General features: G+C 41.8%; 1 pseudogene; it reads right to left on the bottom strand.

Annotated features, from left to right (window-relative positions):
• Positions 1-347: 347 nt before the first annotated feature.
• LOC103018528 (lethal(2) giant larvae protein homolog 1-like) overlaps positions 348-12,239 on the bottom strand; it is a 35,148-nt pseudogene continuing 23,256 nt past the window's right edge.

Consider the following 12,239-nt stretch of genomic DNA (forward strand, 5'->3'; position numbering starts at 1 on the left):
ATGACTGTCCAGCCCAGCATGGACATTAGAAAAATTCTTTCTGCAGAGGGAGTGGGAAAGGACGGTGTGTGGAGTGGGAGGTAGCTTGGGTTGCCAGCCCTATCTATCCTCTCGCCTTGGCACCTGGGCTTCAGGGTAGCCAACTACCTGTAAGGGTCAGTCTGAAACTGCCCCGGAGGCTCTGGGCCAAGTCCAAGCCCACAACCTGGGGTCAGGGTTGGCAGGTCCCACTGGAGCCAGCAGGTTAGCAGGTGTGGGTCCATGTAACAGACCAAGAAGGGGTTGGGGTCCTGGGTTTCAGCTGCCAGCAGGGCAGGTAGGAGGTGGTCGGGTAGTTCCAGCCTTCCTCAGTTGATCAGGATGGCGCAGGCTCAAGCCCTGTCTTCTGCCACCGTCCTCCGATTCTTCTCAGATTCCTCTACAGGACCCAGGAAATCCTTCACGTCCTCCACTGTGACGTCCCCTGTCATGTCCAGCGTAGTGTCGTCACTGGTGGCTGGGTTGGTGGACATGGGTGAGAACACGCTTCCATCGCGGCTCCGTGAAGCCAAGACGATGCCTAGGGTCCCGTTAGCCTGTCTCAGCTTTGGCAACTCTGGGAGCCTGCAGCTGGCACGGGTGGCATTGCGGGGGCCAGCTAATGTCCAGAAAGCCGAGGGGCTCTGTGACGTTCTGGACACTTACAGAGAAGCGTTCCAGCTCCCATGGGGAAATCAGGTAAAAACAGGCTGTGGCACTTGAAGACACAGGAGGTGATGCGGCTGTGTCCCCCTTCCGGCTACAGGAGTAGTACACCTGGGGTCGCAGGCCAGGCACCGAGAAGACGTGGGCATTGCCCAGGCTGGGGAGGCAGACCAGGCACGTCTTGGCATAGTCCTCTCAGGCCACGCTGGCAGGTGTAGCCAGTGCCACCTTGTGCACGCGACAGCCCTCGTGGGCCATCGGCCTGAACTTCGTCTTGGCGCTTTCCTTTGGCAGCGTGAACACCTTGAACGGCCCCGCCCACCCGGTGAGCACGGCGTCCGCCCTGCAAGTCCTGCGCCTGCGCCAGAACCCACGAGGCCTCGCCATAGGTCAGGCTAAGGGCGTTTGCGTGCGTCCAACGCTGGGAGGGCCGACACGAGCTCGCGGGGCGTCAGTCGCTCCTCTGTGCCTTTCCCACGGCTCCTGCAGCTTCCTGACGCCTGCATGGCTAGAGCGTGGCATACATGGAGCCCGAGTTGGTGTGTGCCTGCATCTCCAGGAACGTGTCAGCAAAGTATAATAGAAGAAGTGCACAGCGCCCGGGAGGGAGTCCTCGGCCGACCGGGGCTGACGCAGAGCTGCAGTGGCATCACCCCAGGCCTTGGGGGCAGGCCTGCTCCGCCAGCAGCGTGTTGGCTTCCTGAAACTTGCTGTTCGCATTAGCATCTTACTTCTTGCCTGAGACTCAGCTCTTCCGCATGCGCCTGAAAGACCAGCACAGCAACTTTGTAAGCAACTTCACCTGGGAGAGCGGCCTCTCCATGGCCGGGGAGTCGTTGGGGTGAAGGGTGCACGTGGCCAGACCAGGGCTCTTGCACGGGTAGTCAAAGAGGCCAAAGCCGTGACTTGTGCCAAAAGCCACAGGCTGCACTCGGCGTGCTGCGAGACGGCAGGGATGGCACTGGGTGACAGCACTGAACCAGCACATGGGCTGGAAGCCGGAGGCCAGGGCAGCGGCCCAGGCGCAGGATCAGCCGCCCACGGTCCTTCCATGTGAAGCCCTCGCGGTCCTGGAGGGGGTCTACGCTGGTCATGCTGACTGCCTGCTTCTAAGGCACGTCGCTTAGCTCCAGCACCAGCACCTGGCCTGCAGTGCCGGCCATCACCGGCTGGGCTGCGTACTTGCAGAACGCCAACTTCTGCACGCTAAGCAGAGGCTTGTCGCTGCAGGGTTAGAAGCGGCCAATCTTGCGGAAGGGCGGCCAGTCGTCTACTGTGGCTTAGGCCAGGTTGTTGGCGTGCGTGTTGTCCGTCTGGAAGAGGCCAGCAGTACTCAGCTTGCAGGATGGCTGGGGCGCCACAGCGGAGGCGTCCCAGAACCGCATGATGCTGTCCTCATGGCCAGTCAGCAGCAGCCCTTGCTGCGATGGCTCTGGACTGGGTTCCGACTCCAGTGATGGGCCAGCTCGTGGTGCAGGAGGCTGGCTGGGAGCTCTGTTGCTCGCTAGCGCTCACGATGCGGACCCACAGCTTGTCTGGGACATTGGTGACATGGGCTGAACAGGTAAGAGTGGACAGAAACTGTCTTAATATTGAACACTTACAGGAGAATAATTTTTCTAGTCCTTAACCATCCCATTTCACATCCAAACATGCTGGGCCACTCAATGAGGAGTTGGGCGTATTCTTTATTTGAAACAGGCTAGGTATGAAGAAAGTTGGAGGAATCAGAGTATTAAAGATGGATTCTACTCGAGCTGTCTGTACTGCAACATCTCTTAGTTCATACCAACAATATTGTTATATCTACCACTTGCAATTTCTAAGTCATTTTCTCATTAAATTAGCAGTTGAGCAGGTGTAGCTAAAAGTGTCTTCAGTCACTTCTGCCTTAATTTGAGAGAAGAGTTTTGCAAACCATTGAAATTTAATTTTGGAATCTCATTCAGTAAGCTGGAAAAATAACGATGGCAAACTGGAGTTTTGGTTTTGCTTTTACATCTGGTGATACAGTTAGGGCTTTTATTACCAAAGGAAAGTGATAACTGTGAAAAAAATTATGACAGTTCTAACATTTAGTAGATTAAAGGTTTTATATACATTATCGAACTCCCCTCAGTAATTCTGGAAATAAGAGAGGTGTAAATGCTGCTATTTGTGTTTTCTACAGAAGTCAGTAGTATTAAATTATTAAAAATATATAATATATATTTTACATGCAAATATATATACACACACACAGAATGAGAATAGCTTATAGCTTAGTTTTCCCAGTTTTTCAACTTTCTCTTCCTCATCAATGGTTTCCTTCAAGGATGTCTTTTACGTAAAGCATCCTAGAATGTTCTGTTTCCCACCTCATTCATCATTTAGTTGCCATGTTTTATTCTTTGTTTCAACTGGCTAATGTTAAGAGATCGATGGTCCAGTACATAAACAAGCTGACCAGAGGGGCTAGAGAAGACAACATGAGGCTCATAACAAAACCCTTCTTACTGACATTTCCCTTATGAACACGGCCTGCTGAAAAGCTGTTATTGAATCAAGAATATATCACCAAATGGAGGTTTGAAATTGACCACTCCACCACACACTCACCACGGTTGCAAAACTACTGCCTTGAGTTGACATCTATCTTCTACTTAGGTTCCTAGACCTTGGCACTAATCTCACCATTGAGCAAATATAAGTACATCTGCTTTCCAAGAAAGGTTCCTTTGCATTACAAATATTACTATAATTTCTAAGTTAGTGCAGTAACCCATAAACATTAGCGTTGCTCCCAAACTATGCTGAATGTACAGAGTAAACCATGAGTCACAAAATATTTTCTCCAAAGCCAAGCACATCCGTCATGTGAATAATTTTTAAAACTGATGCAGACATGCTCATGAGCGACACTGTTGCTAATATTTAGAACTTTTTCTGACCTTTGAAACCATTCTTCAGCATTAGGTTTCAAGTGAACTGAACACAAAGCTTAAAGCTGAACAAATGTAAATTAAGTGTATTTTCAGTAAGTATACTGGAAGAGTATGCCAAAGGAAATTTCACATTACTTCATTTTCTGAGCTTGAATTTTTGCTTTCTTATATAGACAAGTGCATACACACACACAAACACAGTCACACATATACCTGTTGGTACACACAGGCCTTGTGTTCACTAAAAATGGGCTGACATTCCGGATTCGATGATTTTCAGAGGCATAGCCTAACCAAAACGTTATCAGTCAGGAATTTTAAACGTCTATCTTTTAGGATCTCCACTCATTTCTATCAGATTTCTTTCCGACCAGGTTCCCTTCTGCTGGTCAGAATCAACATTAAGAAGCATATTTGCTATCAGGTAGATGTCAACATCTGTTTTAGCTGTATTTTTTTAGCAGCAGAACAGCCCAGATTTTCTTTGTAATTTATTTTTGATATCACTATCATTCCATTTTCTCCATGCTTCCCTTTTGAAGTACATTTAAATCTTCCTTAAAATATAGTGAGCACTCTTCTAGAGAACGCCTAACTTTATTTTAGTTCCTTTGATTTGTAATGCATAGCTTTAGCAGTCCGTCTCAACATATTATTTGTTTTCATCTCTGAAGCTCTACGTTGAGATCTCAGAAGTTTGCTTTTTAGGATAACTTCCTAGACTATCAGGTGGTTTCTACTTAGGACTCATTGCCTTCTGACTGGTGTAACCTTCATACAATTTAAAATTTCATTTTATTATATTAAGGAATGGCATGAGATGATTCTAGGTTCCTAACTTTCTATGTACTTAATGCATTAAGAAAAAAAGTGCAGTTTCAAACTAGAGGCTCAGGATGCAGTAGGGGTCAGGGCAGTGACAGAATCAATGTGTGGTGTCAGCGGTGGTAGTTGGGGCATGGGCAGGCAATGCTGCCAAAGGACACCTCACGCCTAAAAGCAAGACCACTGATAATTTTACAGAGACTGTTGCATGGGTGCTGCTCTGAACACTTCTCTGTTCTTTCCCAATTAAGTTCACATCAAGTCCAGTAGGAGAGTAGATGTTGATTTGCTTGGGGAGCCAATCCATCATTGCTCTGAGAGTGCCAGCGCAGGTGCCAGGTAACGGTGGAGTTTGGATTCCACTACTGCAAAGATAACATCACTTGGTTACTTCCTTCCAAGTAATCCATTCGGTAACCTGTCTTATAAATCTGCCATAAACAGAGGTAGTTTTTAAAGAAAACAACTGTGGGAGTAAATGTGTTGTCCTAATTGACAGGTGTTTTGACCACTAAACCACTTCTAAATTCTCAAATTGATGTATTTGTGTGTGTGTGTGTGTTTGTGCGTGTGTGTGTTTTATCAGTCCTCCATGCTGTGTTGCCTGCTAATTTAGTTCAATCTACAGTCTAGGAAATAACTCCTTTCTTTCCAAGATCCAGGTCATTACTGTGAATAATTAAAAAGCAGGGCTCTACCCTGTTGGTAAATTCTTTCCACCTTGAAATAATTCCGTTGCCTGGCACTGCTGTGGTCATCATGCCTGACCCTTCACCCAGTTTTCAGGCTCCTTTGCCAGCTCCCTGCCTATGGTGGGTCTGCACTTTAGGTACTCACTTTCCTTGCTGATTTCCTGACGATATAAGTATAATATTAAATGCACATGCAGTTCCTTACCGTGTTCCTCTTTTGTGCCAATTATGTATCTTGATTTGGTCTTTTGTGTCTATTTTTTCCTGACTTACACAGACCTTCTTCTCCAGCAAAATCGAATATGTGCAGCATCAGTTAGTGTCCTGCCCCAAATGTTCTCTCTCGCGTCTCTCAAGGTGCAAGCTTAGTGCTAGACTTTCCTTTTTTCATGCTGCTTAGAAATTCTATGACGTTCATTGTCTGTGCTATTTCCGGTAGATGCCCAATAAATCTTTCTGAATTGAAATATGTATTTCTTTCATTAAAATATAAGCTCCTTGGGGACAGGGACTGTACCTTAGTGTCACTTGCAATGTACATTTGGTATTAGATATTTTAATTTTTTTTTAGAAATTTATTATTTATTTATTTTTTGCTGTGCTGTGTCTTCGTTGCTGTGTGGGGGCTTTCTCGAGTTGCGGTGAGCGGGGGCTACTTTTCGTTGCGGTGCGCGGGCTTCTCATTGCTGTGGCTTCTCTTGTTGAGGAGCACGGGCTCTAGGCACGTGGGCTTGGTAGTTGTGGCACACGGGCTTAGCTGCTCTGTGGATGTGGGACCTTCCCGGACCAGGGATTGAACCTGTGTCCCCTGCGTTGGCGGGTAGATTCCTAACCACTGCACCACCAGGGAAGTCCGGTATTAGATATTTTAAAAACCTATTTTTTTGATTGGCAGATTGGTTTGATAAACTATTTTCCTTGAGTTTCTCTTCTTTAGAAAGGTCAGATTTTTGATTTGTCTGCTCTTACAAGTCATCTATTTCACATGGTAGTTCCTTAAAGGGATTTAGCTGTTTCCTTACTATGTCACTATCCTTCTTCTGGCTCTTCTAGATTTTGCTGTGTGTATCTTATGGGGAGAAAAAGCATTTGTCCAGTCTGCTTCTTTATAGGAATAACTGGAAGGGCAGTAATTCGGCATTTGTTAGTTTTTTAAAAATGGAAGGAAGGGGAGGCTTTTAATTGTATGGGAAATTTAATTAGATTTAGACTAATTAAATTCATTTTTTATATTAACATGTGCACAAATATTATTGCATCTCGTTAGATTTCATTCTTCTAGCCTTACTGAACAATACTCAGTAGTAGTTTCAGATTACAATAAGTTCATTATGAAGATAAGGTGGAATTAGTGTAGGAAGCTCAGCTGGTTGAAGGGGTCTGTACTTTAATTACTGCAGAGGGTGTGCATATTAATTACAACACAAGTGATATTTACTGTACCTCAGGAACATATGACAGGGTAAAGATACTGACAGCACCAGCTAATAAACTCAGTATGATAATGAGGAGAAAAGACCATAAAAATAGAAGGAAATAAAATTATTCATAAAGTATATTGATCCCAAAGTAAAGACATTAAGCTCTGATGAAGGGCAACAAAAGGGAAGCTCCTCACTTTATCAAACAAATAACCAAAGTAGAGAAATGTTAGCAGGGAGACAGATTGTCATTATCCTGGTCACATGATCAGACTCCAGAGAGTACACAGGAGCCATAAAATGGGAGATTTTTAATAAATCAGCAGAAAGCCATACTGTCACCTGCAGGAACCGAGGTCGCAGTGGCTAAGGACAGCTCCTGGGAGTGGAGAAGTCGGATATGCTGCAGGGCAAACAGGGAAGGAACCGCACGCACACAAAATCTGGTTCAAGAGCCACTGTGCCCTCTGGAAAAGAGAGGGGGCACCTACAAATACTCTGAAAATAGTTCTCAGGAGCAACCCAGAGGCCATCACTCACTTTTCCCTGTGGTTTGAAATCACCAGCTGTGATTTTGAGATGGTGAAGGGAAACCAGTGGGGCTTGTTTGGATAATTGTTCCCAGGAAATGCTCATTTCTGCCATGATCCTGTCTAAATCTATACAGCTCAAAGGAAAGTTCAAATTTTGGCCTAGAGTGATTGAATCTGAAGTTTTATTTGTTTTGTTTTTACATGGGCCTTCCAAAAGAATGGTCATTTTTTGAACAATTATTTAGTCAACTACTAGCATTTATAAACAAGTTTATTTTAGAAAAAAAATTGGCCAACATGCTAATTCTTCATTTACATTAAATATTTAATATAGTCATGTTTTTGCTAAGTATGTATTTGTTATTTTGGAGTTTATTAGCCAAAATCTGCCAGATACTGCTCATAGTTGACATATCATGGAAAAAAACGATATTAGTTACCTATTTATCTTAACACATGAAGTGATGATGTGGACCAAACTCTTTGAATCGCTTTAAGTTAATTTTATGAGGAAAACATTTTTTTGTGGGCGTATGTATGATTTTACTGTATATTGGAAATATGTGATATATATTTGTATATGTGAACTTGAGTGTGTATATAAAAGAATATGCAGTTCTGGTTCAAACACCTCCAAAAAATAAATTATTATTCACTAGAACCTGGAGAAAACGGAGAGAAGGGCATACCTAGGGCAGTACGTAATCTGGGCCTGCATCTTGGTAACACAATTAGAGTCGTCTGGAGACAGAAGACAAAAGAAGAGAGTCCTCATTTTGGTTGAAAGCCATAAAATCATGAACTGAAAGGATTAGACATCAAATTACAGAATGAAATTATGGAAAAAATCTCACTTTGCAACTTAGGCAAGACAAATAAAAGGAATAACTGATTCCCTCACATCTGAAGTATTTTAAGTTATGCATCCTGGAGCAGAAGTGACGATAGCCCTGGACACTATCATGAAGTAGGGGTGTCATCCCTTGTTTCCAGTTTCTCCCTCTGCCCTCTTCAGGGCCTTACTTTTATCCATCCCTAATATATTCCTGTGGTTTCACACTAGCTTTTCTCTCCTTTGGTGGTGGGTTGAAAAGTTGTTTCACTCACATTAAGGTGAAATATATCCAGTGATGTTTTTATTTTAAGAGCACAATGCTTCATGTAAGCTCACATGTTATAACTTGACTGTTAATGAAGTCATTATATACAAGTAGAAGAATCCACCTGAAATTACTCAGATGTATCAAATATGCATATGACCCACATGAAAGGTCAAACATAGAACATGGGGAAAAGAGGTGGTAATTCAAGTTTTATAATTGTTGTGAAATGGGTTACTTTCTTTTTTTAAAAATTTTTATTGGAGTATAGTTGATTTACAATGTTGTGTTAGTTTCAGGCAAAGTGAATGTTATGCATATACATATATCCACTGGTTTTTTTTTAAAGATTCTTTTCCCATATAGGCCATTACAGACTATTGAGTAGAGCTCCCTGTGGAAATGGGTTACTTTAATCAATATATGTGTGATATTACAATGTTAAGGCACAAGGCTATGGGACTGTTTGGTACCTGGAACGTGGTGGGTTGGTGTTTGATAAATATTTATTGAATGAATAAATAACAAATGATTGAATGAATTGACCTCAGGTGGTGTTTGATCAGTCTTTGAAAATTATTGGCAGTGTTTCTGCTATGCCTAGTGAACTGGGTACTGGCTGTCACACTGGCCTTGGGCTTTTGTGCTAGCAGGCCCTAATTACAGTATCTCTGTCATCACCTGAGATGTGAATGCTGGCTGGAGGATTACCACTGTTGGGTGGCTAGGCCCTTGCCCCGTGTTTGGATGTAAAGGATGTAGGTCATAATGGGAGATTGATGCACTTGTGTTGAAATCTGGAACGTGAAGCTGTCTGCAGCTCACCCCTTGGGAAGTTCAAACAGTTTTATGATAAATATAAATAGCTTTAGCAGACTTTCAGTTATCAAGATGTTGATGTATGTTTACTTGTTCAAAATATCCTGACACTTGGAAACAAAAGAATGGTTTAGGTGCATACCAACTATATGTACAAGCTTCTTGGGAACAGATGGGAAATTCCAAGCCTATGACCCCCTATCAACTAGGATTTAGGCTGGGCTTAGCTGAGAATAATTCTGATTTTCTGTTAGTGTTTTATGGGTGCCTGATATAACATGACTTCTCTTTGACAAGGTTTTAAATTTTTCCTCTTAGTATGATTTTTCCTGGAAAAATCATACTCAGAGGAAACTCACAAGGTTCCCGCTGCCCTTGTGCCATCTCATTGCCCTTAGCTTCTTCCCTTCCCTCATATACATTGCTTCAGTGATCTGTAGTTCGTAGTTGACCGTTATTTTTCATCCTTTACCCATCTGTTGATAATTTGGTTCTGATACTGTTTCTGCAATTGATACTTTGTCTTTTACATGTTCTTACCTTACTGGCTAATTTTTGCACTTGCCATTCTGGAACTGCTCTTTTCTTTTTCAGCAGAGAAAGAGTTGAGTTTATTGAGAAACTAGTTTAGGGACATCAATCGATCAATGTCCGTTTAAGAAAGAAGGTCAGTCTTTAGCTTCCTTCATTTATTTCTTCTTTGAATTATGAGGAGATAAAGAATAGTTGATGCAGGTATTAAATAGACATGGATTCTGATGTTCAACATGTTGTAGAAAGCAGAGGATTTAGGAATTAAAATAGCAGTGAGACAAAATGGGTTGTATTACCTAACGATTGGGATAACAGCCTATATCATCAACTTAAGGAAATTGTTAGTTTTACATTTGGAATAAGTATATGAGCAATCTCACCACACTATATTGGTTAAAGTTAAATAGTTAAGTTTAAACACAATAAGTGACCTTTAAAAATATGAAATTAGGGACTTCCCTGGTGGCGAAGTGGTTAAGAATCCACCTGCCAATGCAGGGGACTCGGGTTCGAGCCCTGGTCTGGGAAGATCCCACATGCCGCGGAGCGGCTGGGCCCGTGAGCCACAATTACTGAGCCTGTGTGCCACAACTACTGAAGCCTGCACACCTAGAGCCCACGCTCTGCAACAAGAGAAGCCGCTGCAATGAGAAGCCCACACACCACAACGAAAACCCAACGCCTCCAATAAATAGATAGATAAATAAATAAATAAATAAATTTATAAAAAAAAAATATGAAATTACATTTGACCCAATATGCTTTGTAATCTCTACAGTTAGAGGGAGCCACAAAACCCTTGTGTTTCAACTACACAGAACATCTTGTTGATCTTCATTGCAGTGGAGTGAAAATTAGAGAAATTTCCCCAAGCATTTGAACCTTAGTGCAGAGTTTAAATCCTTTAAGCACCTCAAGCTCCAAGTAATTTCATAGATTAAAGTTTCAGAAGGTTAAGTTTCCGGTATAAAAAATTTGTGTTTGTGTACATTGATAATTAGAAAAAAGTATTTCATGAAATTCTGAGGAGGTATGATTGAATAGATAATTAAAAATCGTAACATTCTAATCAATAAAAGAGATGGATATGATTGCTCTTGCCATTCTGTTTCTTGGACCTTGTAAATCTTCATAAATCCTTTCCCTTTTTTTTTTTTTTTTTTTTTTAAAGATCATGTTGTATATTCATTACCACAAAGTGGGAGTCACAGTCAAGGTTTCCTGTAAGTCTTAGGTTGTAGAGCTCCAACGAGTGTGCTAAAGTAATAATTCATTGAGAAACCTCAGAAGTGACTCGTAGAATATAGTATTAATAGAAATGGAGGAACAGAAAAGGCAACCTGTGATGGAAAATTCACAGATCTCTTAGAAATTGTCAAATGGATCAACGTCACTAGGAACTCTTGAGAAGAGGGAAGATGCTGTGCTTGTATTTGATTTAACAATAACAAACACCGAAGCAAAACTGATTTCATTTGGAAAGGATCATTTTTTCAGTTACCTTTTCTGAAATAATCCCCACCCTCTGTTCCCTCATTCCTGTTACAATTAGTCATTACCTACCGTTGCTTGTGATTTGTTGGCAGTCTCTAACTGCAATCTGTTGCTCTGTGACAGATCGATTCTTTTAGCCCAGACTCATTCCTGAATTCAGCCAAAATTAAAAAGAATTATATATATGTGTGTGTGTACATACACACACACACATTACATTCCTCTGGCTAATGTGGCAGATCATTCTTTAAAAAGCTGCTTTTAAGGGAGACCATTAATGAACTCTGCATGTATACAGCAGGAGTGAACACTATTAAGTGACCCCCTATGCAGAATGGGTTCAGAATGCAGATGTGTAGACTGTGGACTTTGAAGTATATTCTTTTAAGTCGTCACTTTTAAAGGAGATAATTTCAGAGCAATATTTTTGTTAGAGAAGAGGCGTTGCTTCTGAGCCTACTGAAGAGAATTTGTAGAAATCTTGTTTATACCCACACACATAGATGTATACACACACCACTGCATTTAAATAATTCCAGTAAGATTCATATTCCTCGGGTTTTTCAGAAAAAGAAATTAAAGTTTTGTTGCAATCAATTTAACAGAGAGCTTTGGTGTAGCAAAATATATGCTTCGTAGCCCTTCAAAATTTATGCAGTTTGTACATATAGATGTATGCTGTATATATTTTGAAGTGATTCGTATGTTGAATTTTTTTCCTCACTTAAAACCATGCTGCATAATTGATTGGGAGAGTTACTGTCGTCACAGTCTATTTTTGCAGCAAAGCAGAGGCTATTTGAGATGCTTGTGGGTTTTTTTTTTGTTGTTTTTTTCTTAAATGCTTTACTTTATTGCAAGGAAAGGAAAAACTAGTCATTATATAGCAAGATACTATCCATTGTTGGTTTGTTCTGAACAATGCGGAATTAAGTAACATTATTGCATGACAAGATCAATATGTTAAAAAACACATTTTCTCCATTAGCCTTTGGTGTTACTGTTGTCTGACTCTGCAACTGTATTTGGTGAAACACACACACAATCATACACACTAATATACTCACTGACATTTTAAAAATGTGTAGTCTGTTGAGTTTGCTACCTTACAGATCCAAGGAACAGCTTGCTTCTCAACATTTATGTATAATGTTACCTCAGTCACAAGGCCAGGGCCACAAGAGTTGCCAAATTAAGGAAATTGGTGGGCTAG

Source organism: Balaenoptera acutorostrata, chromosome 12, assembly GCF_949987535.1.
Source record: "Balaenoptera acutorostrata chromosome 12, mBalAcu1.1, whole genome shotgun sequence".
Classification (NCBI taxonomy): Eukaryota; Metazoa; Chordata; class Mammalia; order Artiodactyla; family Balaenopteridae; genus Balaenoptera; species Balaenoptera acutorostrata.